General features: G+C 42.8%; 1 protein-coding gene across 1 annotated transcript in view; it reads right to left on the bottom strand.

The window, feature by feature from the left end:
- Positions 1–13863, bottom strand: part of ADAM22 (ADAM metallopeptidase domain 22) — a 141111-nt gene that overhangs the window by 64542 nt on the left and 62706 nt on the right. The gene's annotated exons all lie outside the window — the stretch shown is intronic.

The raw sequence follows: 13863 nt of genomic DNA, 5'->3' as shown, positions 1-13863 counted from the left end.
ATTTAAAAAAAAGAACAAATCTGAAGTGCTCACTCCAAAACTAATGGAAACTTTAAGTATAACAAAGCAGTAAAGGAACACAATTAAAATTCATATTTGCCTCTTCTGCAAATAAAACATGCGCATTTCAAATCCAGCAGACCGTACTCAAAAAATCCTGCCCTTAGTTTCACAGAAGCCACACCATTAGCAAAGTAATCCCTACTGCACAAGTGCTGAAGGTATTCAGTATCACACAATGCCAATATTTGCATGCAAAATTAGAAAAACAATTCAAACATCCTTCAAATTCTCACTGCCACTTTACCCTGCAGAGGAAGTCACTTACTCGTGCCTTGCCAAATTCAGCTATGTCATATTACTGCACTACTGTTGGCTAAAGGACTGTGAAGATTTTCAGTGCTTTTTTTATTTTTTTAATAGCAACAATTTACTATCTCTACCAGCAATGTATGAATAATCTACCCAGCCTAATTTACCCAGCCATGTGAATACTTAAATCCATTTACTGCAAGGAGAGAAGGGCATTACAATTACTGGTTTTTCAGAAGCTGGCAGTTACTTGCGTGAGGCACAGCACAGTCATTCTAGACATCTGACATTAAAATGCTCTTAAATTTCACGTTTCAAATATGAAAAAAAAAATTAATCAAGAACAGGCAAAGGCATGACATGTTGGTAGTTTTGTGTTTTGATCAGGAAATCCTGCTCTGTTTTCTACAAGGCATGTAAGCTATTTTTGAAAGAAATTATTGTCCTGGTTTGAGGGAAACTTGAACCGACTTTCTGTTCAGTAATTTTACTTCTTCAGCCTCTTCTAACTCTCTGGAATTAACAGCATGTTGTGGAGAAAACTGTTCTCTTTTAGAGTGATACGACCAATGTTTGTACTTCATGCCAGGGAACAGTGTGCAGAGAGGCTCCTGCTTATACTTATTGCTGTAACAGCCAAGGGCAGCCAATTTTGCTATTTGCCCCATTAGAGGGTTGGAAACAGAAAAGCGCAGAGGGGTCCCACCTGTGGGGAGAAGGGGACAGGAGAGGGGACCCAAACCTGACCCACAGGGTGTTCCATCCCATCTGCCCCATGCTCAGTATAAACCTGAGGGATCCAAGGGTCAATGCTCTTCCTTTAATGTGTGACATCCAAAGAGGACTCTGTCTATTTCTCTGCCTTTGATCCCGATCTGAGCATTCCTGACTCCAGAGCTGGAACCCATTTCCCATCCGTCACTGAGTCCAGTCCATACTGGGACCGCAGTGCCCGCCGATGAAGTCATCCTGGGAGCCTGATACAGTTTTGTATATATTGTATCTATTTCATCATTTTTTTCTTATTTTATTATTAATATTTTATTAAAGTAGTTTAGTTCCTTCTAACCTTGTAAATCTTTTTATCTCTCCTCCTTTTCTCCTGGGAGCGAGAAGCAGGAGGAGAGCATCTGTCACCATCATAGGCCAATTCGGCCTAACCCACGCCCACCATGAAGTATGGTGCCCCAGTTCTGAGGTGCTCTCCTCACAAGAGGACAGGAGCCTGTTTGTCAGAGCGTGGCTGCTCACAGAGAGCGTTATTTCCTCTCTTCTCCATATCATTTCTTCCACTTGCTGTAGTGACAACCACTGCCTCCACTGCCTATCCACCGTGGCACCTTTTTCTCTGTGTACCTGGTACAGACACAACATCTTCAGCTTATTAAAGTAGTTTAGTTCCTTCTAACCTTGTAAATCTTTTTATGTCTCCTCCTTTTCTCCTGGGAGCGAGAAGCAGGAGGAGAGCATCTGTCACCATCATAGGCCAATTCGGCCTAACCCACGCCCACCATGAAGTATGGTGCCCCAGTTCTGAGGTGCTCTCCTCACAAGAGGACAGGAGCCTGTTTGTCAGAGCGTGGCTGCTCACAGAGAGCGTTATTTCCTCTCTTCTCCATATCATTTCTTCCACTTGCTGTAGTGACAACCACTGCCTCCACTGCCTATCCACCGTGGCACCTTTTTCTCTGTGTGCAGACACAACATCTTCAGTAAACTCACCTGCAGAGCGACCACCAAGTACCCCACCATGGGCACCTCTCTACTAAGGTGTCTATAGGACAACACTACTGTGCCATGCTGGAAACGTTCAATAGGCTGTGCTGATGTTTATCTGGCTCGAGCCTGTGAGCAGCTCTCACACTGACCCTTCATAGCAGGCTGCAGTGAGGTGTCTGGCAGAAGATGGATGACCCATCACACTTGGACCAGCATTTCCCAGGACTGTCAAGCATTTGGGACTCAGATGGAACACATGTGAAAAGGAGATGGTTCAAGTTTCTGCTTGAAACACATGTGCTCACACATGTTTCAGCCACCAACAGAATAAGTTATATGGGACTTCAAACAGCCTAGATCTTATTTTGTTTTTCCTGAAACCTTGTGTCCTGGGTTGAGAGACACAGGACTAACTTTTCTTCTAATGCTGGGGAAAATTGCACTTCTAGAAGACTCTGGTGTCTGAATTTGTGAAGATATTTACTTTATAGCCAGCCAGGCTCTGTGGGATTCAAGGTCTTATTGTTTTCGAGCCTTGCCAGGCGCAGGGACAAGGAGGAGCAAGGCCTGGGCATTTGACAGGATTATTTCACACCATGAACGCCACATTCCATATAAATTAGAAAACTTTGCTGTGTAGCTCTCTCTCCCTTGATGGCAGCGGGTCCAGACAACTCCTTGCCCCGGTGCCGGAGCCCTGAGGCCTTCCCTTCCTCCTGAAGCCATTGCGCTGGCAGTGTCCGCCATTTGCTGTCCCTGCTGGGAGTGCACGGCTTCCTGCTGAGAGAATGGGCGAGTATAATTCCTGTATCTTATATCAGTATTGGGATTAATACTGCTTCTTTAGTATTATTGTTAATTATTTAGTCTTAGTCTATTAAATCTATTTGTATTTCAACCCTTGTGTTTCTTTGTGTTCCCCGATTTGCTTTTCCAGGTGGGGAGGGGTCATTGGGTGATAGAATAATTGTCTGAATGACAATAGATCGTTATGGGTTTTCTCGAACCATAACACCTTGGCTTGTTTTGTCTATTTTATATTCATTTTTTACACCTACTTACTTCCTTTATCTTAGTTACTTTAAGCTCTCTTGATTTAAGATTTTCTTTCTTTCGGTCTGTAGGATGTCCCCAGGACCACAGTACTGCTTAGGGCTTTCAGGTCTTTCCAGAATGTATGAATAAAAAGTAAACAAAGAGAGACTAAACTAACAATCTAAAAACTAACAATCAGACTATACAAATAGTCTTATAAGTAAAAGACTTATAAGACTTATATCTTACAAGTAATTGCAAAAATTACTAAAATCTTGTAAGTAATAAAATACTCTCTAAACAGAACTCTGACAATAGCATTCCTGTAAAAGATGTAACTGGAGTAAGCGTATGAACATAGGAATAATATTGAAAAGACTATCAGTATGGAGTTGTACAGAGTTCCAGCTGTAGAAGGAATTTGGAGTAATTAGACAAATTGGCTTGTTCTGAGAAAATGTAGTTAATATGTACCAGAAGTAGAATCTCAGGCTCCATTAATTTGCAAAACCATGGCTTTGTAACCAGGAGGAACATTTTTTTCATACTAAGAATCCAAATCAGTGGCTCAAAAGTGTGTTTTGATCTTCTTAATGAGAATCAAATAAATGTCCCATGATAGTACCTCCAAATTAATTTATTCCATAATAAGTCTGTGAACAAATTTTTATGCATACACATCTAGAAAAGAAAAATATAAGAAAAACAGCTCTAAATTCTTGTCTAAGAAAAACACACCTAAGACACACAAATTCTATTCTCTTTAATCAAATCAGTTCAACTCATTGATCTACTGAAGTGCACGGTAATTCAGGTGGAGACAGAAATATAGCTCTGATCTTCTGACTCCTGGGGAGCGATTCTTATCACTACAAAACATATATTTCTACATGCTATCACCTGGGGGATATTTTTGCACATAGACTTACGATCCTATCAACATAATGTAAGGCACCTCAAACCAGTTAATAAAATTTAAGGGGTTTAAATGAAAATAGCTTTTTTCTAGTAATTGATGCAGTAGTGGTGTGTTGGGTTTTTCTGAAGAGAACTCTTCAGTGTAAGAAATCCTGCTGTCAGGATACTCCAAAATGAAGTTCTGAGAATTGTTATAATCTCAGCAAGGAAATAAGAGGTGATGCAATGAAACCAGGTGTCACTAGCACTGGTTGGCTCTGGGAAGAGTGATTGCTCAGCACTCCTTAGCAGTGTCTCAAGCAGATAAAACACGCCAGCAACATGTGGCACATGATGGGCTGGGTGCGAATTCCAAATTGTGCTTTTGGCAGACTCATTTCCAACAGTTGTCAAAAACTATGAAGAGGGCAGCACTTAAAGCTACAAAGTCTGGGACTGGTTCTGTACAGTCAGGACAACCAAAGGGACTCTACAGGTCAGTGTTTCCTTTAGAGCACTTATAATTTTGGACAAGGAGTTTACTGTCGTTGCCTCCCTGTAGTGCTGAGGCAGAAATCCTCTTGGTTTTAACAGGTACTAAAGCTCCTGTATTGCAGGTGCTGTAATTAAATGCACTGTACTACAGGAAGAATTGCAGTACATGGGAGATCTAAAACCACCAAAAGACTAAATAATAAGTAAATTACTAAATTACTAAATAAGTAATCATCACATCTATCTTCTTTTATTCTCCTCTTGGAAACGCTCACTGACAGGCTAGGGTTGTCTTTCTTCTCTATTGTGATCTATAGCAGTGAAACAGGAACTGAAAAAAAAATCCTATTTTTTTTTCTAAAAATATTCTGGGCCTTTATGAAAATTAAGACTTCCCCTAAAAGCTGAAATTGTCACCATTACCAACAACAGTTCAGTCCAGAGCATCAAGGGTGTTTTGTGAAGAGCTATTGGCTTCCTGTAGCTATTAGAGCTCCTCTCTGCTCTCTCAAAAGCAGGCAGTAATTGCCCATCTCAGCAAATCAAACCTTCCCTTTGGCCTTTGTCAGCTACTGGGGAATGGTTTAGTGTTAAGAAGAAGAGGAAATAAGACTGCTCTTCAAACATATGCCAGTCATCAGCGCGAGTAGCAAACTTACCCCTTTCTGCTCTAAAACTGAACCTGGCTGGTGTAGAGTCTGGGAGAAAATTAGGCTAAAAATCATCAGGCATGAGACAAGGTGACAATGCCTGTGACACAGGCCTGTAACACACACGCTCACGCCATATCCAAAGGCAGCCTGATGCTACAGCAGAGAGGAGTTCAACATTTTTGCCTCCACAAGGAGCACAGCTGCTATTCATGTTGTGGTTAGCCAGACTCAAGGCAAATCTTCTGCCAATGCCCATAGAATCATTCAGGTTGGAAAAGACCCTTGGGATCATCGAGTCCAACCATCAACCCTACTCTACAACGTTCTCCCCTACACCATATCCCTCAACACCACATCTAAACGACTCTTAAACACATTCAGGGATGGTGACTCAACCACCTCCTTGGGCAGACTATTCCAGTGTCTGACCACTCTTTCTGTGAAGAATTGTTTCCTGATGTCCAGGGTAAACCTACCCTGTTGCAGCTTGAAGCCATTTCCTCTTGTTCTATCGCTAATTACTTGTGAGAAGAGACCAGCACCAACCTCTCTACAGTGTCCTTTCAAGTAGTTGCAGACAGTGACGAGGACTCCCCTCAGCCTCCTCTTCCTCAAACTAAACAGTCCCGGCTCCTTCAATTGATGTCCATAAGATTTATTCTCCAATTGATAAGATTATTAATCGCTCTTCATGAGATTATTCTCCAATTCATAAGATTTCATCTCCATGGCAAGCGGTTGTCTGTTTCCTCAGTTCAATAAGTTCTCCTTCCTTGGTGAAACCTCTCAGCCTTACCAGTGACTTCCAAGAGCAACACAGATTATACAGTTGTTTAATAAGAAGTCTATTGATTTGAGGAGCTAAAATCTAATAACATCCCTCCTTTCCCCCCTAAAAAAAAAAAAATTAGAATGACCCCAGTTTCAATTAAAACAAATGAATCATTATTATAGTGGTCATTTTATGACTCAGTCTTCACCTTGATTCTTAAATTGGATAATTATAGTAAAATCCTGAATTAGGGGTTTCTTGCCCTGTGAACTGCTACAGCTCCTTACCAGCCAGCATGCAAGGCTTTGTGCCCATGGCAGCCCTGGTTTCCCCGCAGCCTCTCTGGGTAGCTAGTCAAAAACACTAAAAAATGAGAGGGCAGAGATGTTAGCATTGCAAGTAAAATCTGTCCCCATTTGCATCCTTTAAGATAGTTTGTCCTCGCCCAGAGAGGCACCAGCTGCTGAGCAAACACAAACTGCTGACACCACATTAACTGATACTCACGGGGAAGGGGGGAAATCAGTAAAGCTGAACAGCAGCCACAGCAGTCAGCGATGGAGGCAGTTCACTCTTCTCTGCAGTCTCAGTGAAGAAACCATCTGCTGACCATACACTAACAGTGTTTGTTACTCACCTTGGAGACACTATGACCTTTCCCAGGGGAGGAAATTAAGGATGCACCTTCATCCACTTTCAAATAACACCTGACATCAGATCTTCAAGTAAGCAATTTTCTGCAATTAGGAGGTACTGGACATGAAAACTTATGCTACACTCAGACACTGACCCTAAAATTAATAACTTCCTTCTTCCAGCAGCTACATATTCCTATTTTAACATTCATTAATCCAAAGGAAAGGAGACTGCTGGTCTAGTTCAGATCCTAGTAACACAGCTCCCTCTTTCCTCACAGCAGAAAGCTCCCAAATGGACAGCTAACAGTAACACCACAGTTCAGAATTAGGTTTCTAAAGAGCTACCCAGTTTGGGGTCACTAGTCTTGACACTGCTTCCTTAGTAACCACTTAGATCTATTTACGAATTACTGATATTTGGACAAGTTTTGACCCCACAATAACTAAGGCTGCATGAGAAAGAGCAACAAGAGAAGAAAATGCACACCCCCTCTCACTGACATCTATGGCAGAAAACGACTTGTTATGAATGGGTTTCTATGTGTAAATAGAAAAGTCAAAATGGCACTTTGGGCTATGAAACTGCATTGAGAGAAAATCTCTTTTCATGCAAAGGCAGGGGCATGGCTTGCGAGGCTGTGAGTCCCGCAGCAGAGTCCTGGGCTCAGTAACAACTCCAGGGAGCCTGGCATCACCTCTTTGCACAGCAGGTCTCTGGACTTACCTACAGTGTACCATAGACTCCTGAAAGTCAAGGATGGTGAAAAGGTGAAGGGTGCCCTTCCCTTTGTAGGAGCACAGCTATCACATGTACACACACAGCTCGGAGCCCATATGCTGTGGTGATGTTTGGCTATAATGCTATTTCAGATTCCCAAATCAGAAACAAGGATTCCAAAATTAGGATAAAACATCACCACTTCTGAGGCTTCTCCACAAAAATGCCCATGTTTAAAGACTGTTGGCAGTACTCTCAAAAAACCATAGATGCACGTGTACGTGACAGGATACTGCACACAGGCGACTGGCTCCAACTGCCATTGGTGACTCATGGTGGGCACCTACAGCAGATGGCATGTGCTGTCAGCCCAGCTTCACCGCTCGGAGGCCAAATGAGGCTTGTGTTTCCTGCCCAGTAGCTAGGACAGAAGATGCTCCGTGAATGTAGCTGCAGGGTGTGGACACAGAGCTCATGCCAGAGCAACGCCATCTGGTCTGGGAGTTGCCTTGGCATCTGCTTGGGAAACAGCCTCCTGACTTGCCTTGCCTTACCTTGGTGTTAGAGAAAATTATTTTAATTATCAGCTGCCAGGTAAAGATCAGGCAGAGGAGAATAGAGATGGTTACCTCTTCCTGCCTACTCTGTTGTCTTTAAGTCAGCTCTCGTAGCAGTGTCTGATGTCTCTGAGTCATGGCATACAATCATTTTCATTACAGTCATTTTGCCCCTTTCCTGCATGCCTATATGCAGGGAAAAGGAAGCAAACATTTTGAGGAGCTATACAAAAATTCTCTATAATCTACCCATACTAGTCTGTCACATCAGTTCATCAGCATATCCCTAGTCTGAAGCTAAGTTATAAGCATGTGATGTACAAGATTACTATAAACACAACACAGAAGATGAGATGTTGGCATGCAACTACGTAGATACCAATCAGTCAGAAGAAGATAAAGTTCTGAATAAAATGGAGAAAAATACTTATTAGATTTCCTTATTGACTTATTGCTGAGTGACAGAAATTTCTCTTAAGTGAGAACTCGCAGAGCTTGAGACTGTGTCTAGAAACACTAACCTACTGTATATAATACAGTACAAGTTCCGTATCCACAGGGAACAACAGATGTGTCCAGGCAAAGCTATTTACAGAAGTCAAGATCAAGTAAGTGAAGATGTGAAGCTAAAGCACACTGAAGTCTTGCACAGAAGCGCTCTTTCAGAAGTACAGCAGCTTCAGTTTGCTTAGCATAATTCCTCCTCAAAGGGATTAAGTTAAACCCAAAAAGACACTTTTACTTTTTAATAAGAGCATCTACAAAGGGATTTAATATTCTTTAGCGTTACAGCAGTAGTTAATTTCTCTTAGCTATACTCAGTCTTTGCAAGCTTGCTTTGTGCCACTCATTGCCTATGTATGCTGTGTGTTGTAGCCCACAAGGGAAAGTAACTCATGAGGTGCACAAAGTCTGGCAAGACTTTTCTGCAAATTTAGGCACTGGACTGCTGCCTTCCCTCTGGGGCACGTGAGACTGCACAGGAGGTGAGTGCTGATGGCGACAGCGACACACGACTGCTCACTTCAGCAGAACCAGGACTTCATCGCGAGGGCCCGCATCCACAGCAGGATAGGGATGTATGTGTTAAGCTCTTGATGGCTTCCATTTCCTGATAATTTTTTTTTTTCCCCTCCAGGACCGGATTTGGTTTTTTTATGTCAGAAAGAAAAGGAAGACAAGATAATTAACTCTACAAGATCCTACATGCGTCACAATCTGAGATTCATTCTAGTGTAGTATATTCAAAAACACAGCCTGGGAAGGACTCCTAATACTGAAAGCTGCCACTTTCAACCTCCTCCTTCTCAGTAGCAGGATGTAAGTTAGTAATAGCAGGGAGATAAACAGATATAAAAATAGGGAGATGCAAATGTACATTAGAAGTGCCAACGTGCAGGATGATTAGGTCAGGCAAATAGATATGAGCTGGTTATCTCACCCAGAGAGGACACTATATTTTATTGAACCCCAAAAGAATTGCCTTCCTAATCCAAACAATGCTGAAACAGAAAAGTGAGCTATTTCTCAATGCCTACCATGTCAGTGGGGCAGCACAACACTGTTGGAAAAAAAGATATCTACAGTAACTGAAAACACAAAGAAATTTAAAAAAAATGTCAACTCTTCATCAGGGCACATCCAGTAACATTAATTCTAGCCAAAATCTACAGGAAGTAATTTGATCAATATGCTCGGGGACTACAGCTCCCTTTGAGATGGCAGCATCCTGTAAGGTAGGAACCATACAGTCATTCCCTGCTCCACTGCTCCACTCTGAGCTGCTTCTTGTGAAACTTATAATTAGTCCTGAAGTGAAAGAAGTTGCCATTTGTTCTATCTGATCTCATCCCATTTTTATTTAGCCCATTGGCCAAAGATAGCCAGTTCTCCATCTGACCCTTCTGTGCACAGTAATGCTCTCCAGTTTTGGACTGCTGGCAAATTTCATTAATATACAACCCTTTTTTTTTTTTTTTTTTTTTTTTTTTTTTTACCTAAGTCAATAAGTCATTAACGAAAATATTTGTTGAGAGCAATCTGAAGATCAACCTGGCAGGAAACCCCTGCTAAACTGTGTCAGACTCACAGACTCCCGGTCAGCTTTTCCTCGGCTAGTTTATTGCTATCACTAAAAAGTAGATTATGGCCTAGATTTATTAATAATTTGCCATGAGGCAAGCAGAGCTCTGTTGAGGGAGCAGGGTAGAGAAGCTCTGATGACATACGGGAACCCTTATTCAAAATCTCAAGCAAGAAAGAATGATTTTTCTGGTACTAACAGCTTCTCTAGTCACAGTCGAAAAAGCCCTGCTAGAAATAGGCATATATAATTCCTGCATTATTTATGATTTGTTCCTTTTCAGTTTCTTTTCTCCCCCTGGGGCTCATCACCAGGTTGTGCAAGCTCTGTGAGTACACGCACACGCAGCTCCAGCATCCCAGGGCAGAGCCTCCCTCCGCTCCTCTCCCCTGCCATCCCCTCCCACCAGTCCAACTGGGGCTCCAATCTTCAGGAAGAAAATGTAATCCCTCACAGGAAAGCCTGTTTAGCATCCAGGCTTTCCTGGCAAGTGGAAACGCCTGCCTCTGGTTGCAAAACAGCGAGCCATCAAAAGCTGAAGACAAATCAAAAGATTCTTCTACGCAGCTCAGAAAGTGGATGCCGTTGAAACTGGAAGATGCTGGCGGAAGCACCTTGCTGTAAGATTTGAAACATACCAGTCCATGACAAACACGACCTGCTCACTGGCTTGGTGTTTATCCAGGCTGCACTGCAAATTATTGTAGCCTTATAATCAGTTGGTACCTGTGGTGATACAGCAAAATGCCGGAACGCTACTTAGGATAAGGTCACATCAAACACAGGCACTAAGATGTGACAGACACAGACGGTGCCCTCAGCCAAGCGACTGCACCTTAACAACTCGTCAAGCAGAACAGATCTGAAGGAGGGAGTTGAACAGGAAAAGCAATACCCTTCACGTCAAGGGTCCCCAGCCTCCTCTGGCCTTTCAAGATTTTAATATTTTTCTCCCTTCTAAATTATTTTCCTAAAAAAGGCCATTCAAAGAGCCCTTCAAATACACATCATGGCACACACAAGCTGAGACTTTAATCCCAGCAAGGCAGGGAAGAACAATAATTTTCCTCTCTTGTGCACAGGCATTAAAATAGCTGTAAGCTACAGCAACGGCATTCTACGCACACCACTCGCCGAAGAACACCCATAATAAAAGGAAATAAGGACTATTTTTGCTTTGCTAGGCAGCCTTAAAATGCATTTGCCCTGCAACCCTCCTTCTCCAGACTGCAAGGGTGGCACCTCCGGCAGAGCCTCTGCAGAGCAGGAGCCCACGCTGGGGCAGCCCAGCTCCAGAGGACGGGCATGGGCAGTTGGAAGGAAGGACCAGGCAGCAGCTGAGCACCACAAGGGCCAGCCACATGGTTCAGCACAGCTCGGGACACAAAGCCATGAGGCAATCTTAGGCCACAAGGCAAGTTCGGCCAAGCTTCTCTGTCAACACTACAATGGAGAAAAACAGTACCTAGCATTTAGTATTACTCCACTGATGCTGTTCGACGCCATCATGATTACAAACATGCTGTGAGGCAGATGCAAAAAGCAAAGTTCTTTTATAGTGTGGACACTCTTGCTGTAATTTTGTGCCTACACTGTGTTTACACCATGACACCTAAGAATTTTAGGATTGCCTATGAAATACAGCTCCTTCTAGTTATATTTAAACACGCTATAAAAAAAAAAATCATGGCATATATCTACCACAACTCTACCTGTGCAAGTTCTCTGACTGGGATCAGAATTATTTTCATTGCTTAATTTTTTTCAGAAAGCAATTTTCTATGAACTCATAGAGTTGTTCAATGTTTTGGGGGAATACAGGCAGAAACAAAAGAGGAAAACGGAAACATTTTATATGAGAAAATGACACTGAATATAAGTTGTTCCTTCTGAGGGAGAAAAATCCAGCAATGTGAATTACTCAGCTGTCTTTTGCCTTTCATCTCACTGACAGCATCAGTGACAGAATGATAACACAAAAATGAGAGAGAGAGAGATAAAAGGACACAGAAATATACTGCAGCAACATTAACTATACACAAGTTGAGTATTTCTGTGCTGTGAGCACAGGATGAGCTACACTGACACAATCAGGAAAAGGCAATGCATGAAGGGTTTTTCTCTTTCTTATTAATTGATTATTCTCTTTGCTACCAGAGGGAATTTAGGCCAATACCGCTGCTTTCCTGGCAGTTAGAGACATGATCTAAAGTAAGGGGCGGGGAAACACCGAAATAATTCAAAGATCTACCTCCTTTTGTTTCTCTTAAGCACTGCACATTGCTGTTGGTTTAAGAAGTGTGTTTTTGGTGCTGCCTAACTGTACCAAATCAACCAGGACATCTCCCAGAGAAGCCTCTCCTCTGCAGCTGCCAACTGCTGGCACCGTGCAAAAACGTGTCTAACATGTTCCACCTTCACAACGGTCCAATGTATTAATGAATTATGCAGCAATCAAATGCAATCCAACTTTCTCTTGTAATAAAAATGTGTGTTAAAATCCCTTTGCTCCTTCGAAGTGGCATCTTTAATGATCTGAATGTTTCTCCCTTTTCTTGCCCCCCTCTCCTCTCTGAAGCCTCCTAAGTACCGGCAGAAGATCCGTACATATTTTACAGCACAGGGAGTTCTACTGGGGGGAACAGAGAGGGAGAGGAGTGGCAAAAGCAGTGATCAATTCCACATCGTGCATGAGCCAAAGCAGGGATCTGCTTCCCGGACAGATTCACACCTGTAACATTCCCAAACTGCTGAGTGTACATGTCTTGCCCCAGAAATTCAAAAGTTCCGGTCTTTACCTATATCGCTGGTGGCACAACAGCAGCACTGACAGCTTGCATGTTTGTGCAATATTCCTGCACTGAGAAACGCAAGGGGGAAAAATACACTGATTTTAAAATACACCTCTCCTTATGTCACTGTAAGAGATGGCCCATGAATTCCCTGGCAAGGGGGAGAAGGCCCTCCAAGCCTCCAGTGGAATGCCTCAAACACTCCCAAGGAAATGAATAACGTAGGCCTGACATTCGAAAGATTGATAAGACTCACAGGCGTGTGAAAGAACAGTGGGGGGACTATTTTGTGAAGACAGGATAGTTCTGCCACTTGTGTGACAACTCTGTTAGTTCTCTGTTCAAGGCCACCATGTCCAAAGAGTGACCATTGCCTCATTACCAGCCAAAAGCATATGAAAGCGCACACTCTGCATATGATAATAAAGATTATAGAGATCATGCTAAACATGTATGACTACGGACTCGTCTCTCCACCCAAATCATGCTACATGTCACCGGAGGGAAGGAAGAAACAGAATCACAGAATCACAGAATGATATGGGGTTGGAAGGGACCTCTGGAAATCATCTAGTCCAACCCCCCGATAAATAAAACCTGAGATAAGGCTGTCCTTGGCAAGGGGGGTGGACCGCGCTAATTCAGCAAACATAAAAGGGGGAAATAAGTGCCCCTAGAGAGGTGAAAACAAAGAAGATCATGCCGGGGAAGATTCCCTGACAAAGACGCTGGAACTAGGCCGAGGCCCGGTGATCTTTTTATCTCTGTCTTTTCTTTTCTTTATCCCTCAGTTTCTCTTTTTTCTCCTAGAGTTGTAAAGTAAGGGTTAGAGTTGTTAAGTAACAACGTTAAGTCGTTTGCCCTAAGTTGTTGTGTAAGTCACATGCCCAGTAACACAACCCATACCTCACCGCTTGCCATAATTTGTTAAGATAACTAACCAATTATCATGGACTTATTAAGACCTACATTAATCATTTTGGAAAACTAATAAATGTCACCAGTGGTGTCCCCCGGGGGTCAATACTTAGTCCAGTTTTGATCAACCTATTCATTGATGACTTGGACGAGCGGACAGAGTGAATCCTCAGCAAGTTCGCTGATGATACCAAACTGGGAGGACTGGCTGACGCTCCAGAGGGCTGTGCTGCCATCCAGCGTGACCTGGACAGGCTGGAGAGTTGGGCAGAGA

This window comes from Calidris pugnax, unplaced genomic scaffold, assembly GCF_001431845.1.
Source record: "Calidris pugnax isolate Ruff unplaced genomic scaffold, ASM143184v1 scaffold181, whole genome shotgun sequence".
Lineage (NCBI taxonomy): Eukaryota > Metazoa > Chordata > Aves > Charadriiformes > Scolopacidae > Calidris > Calidris pugnax.
Note: the sequence above shows the minus strand (reverse complement) of the source record. Positions and strands in the feature narration are given on the sequence as shown.